This window comes from Crocodylus porosus, unplaced genomic scaffold (assembly GCF_001723895.1).
Source record: "Crocodylus porosus isolate Cpor-Errol unplaced genomic scaffold, CroPor_comp1, whole genome shotgun sequence".
NCBI lineage: Eukaryota > Metazoa > Chordata > Crocodylia > Crocodylidae > Crocodylus > Crocodylus porosus.
This window is the reverse complement of record NW_017728922.1, coordinates 5,685,853-5,686,893: the sequence shown is the minus strand read 5'-3', so window position 1 is coordinate 5,686,893 and position 1,041 is coordinate 5,685,853.

The window sequence follows — 1,041 nt, the reverse complement described above, 5'->3', positions numbered from 1 at the left end:
GGCAGAATGGGAGGGCAAATGGGGGGTGAGTGTGGAATATGAGGACAAATGAAATCAGTGACAAACAATTTCCCATCATTCTTTGTTCTGACCGTGCTTCAACACTTCAAGAATATCCACTTTTTAGGCTTGATGGACTGTTGTACTTTCTTCCCCCCCCTTTTTTCTAAGCCCCACTCCCCTCTTTTACTTGAAAGATTTTATTGTGTAAAAAGAAGTTTCACAGGTCAATAAATTTCGAGGGAAACAAGCATTGGTCCAAAAAGGAAAAAAAATCAAGATTTTAGGGCTTTTATTTTTTATTTTGTAATTGTGTAAAAAAATTTTAAAAAAATTAAAAAGCAGAATTTTAATGTGAAACCTTTTTTTGCTATAATCATTAGTTTTAGAGGCATTGTTAGCTTAGTGTGTGTGCGAAGGCCATTTCCTGCAGTCTTTCCTCAACAAGTATCTTCTATTTTTATCATGAATTCCCTTTTAATCAACTGTAGGTTATTTAAAATAAATTCCTACAACTTAACTGAACGCCAGTGTCTGTGTCGTCCTTCGTCCAGTAGCAGCGTCAGGTTAGAGCTATTATTGCAACGGGTGAGTCTGGGTTATATCACCCTCCATTAGTGGTCACTGGATTCTGTGATGCTTCCCACTGTCTGGGGGAGGTTGGGCTTCTTTGGCCTGATATTCTACCTATGTTGTCTTTCTGTGTTTCTTTGGTATAATGTCAGCTAGGGAGTCTTCAGTTCTGCTGTAAGCTTTTGTGTAGTGCAGTGGTTCTCAAACTGTTTGGATTCAAGGCACCCCTCGCTGGACTTAAGGCACCTCTCCATAACTTTTGTGAATTGAATGGCACCTAACTTCTATAATGCATAAATTCATTTTTGTACTTACTTCCTTGTAGAGGAGCCTGGCAGTGGGAATTGGGGGGTGGTCCAGGCAGGAGCAAGCCTGAGCCTGTGCTTATTTGCTTGCTTTATCTTCTAAGACCTTGCTTATCTCTTCACACCTTGGCACCCTCACTGAGAGTCACTAGTGTAGCAGATA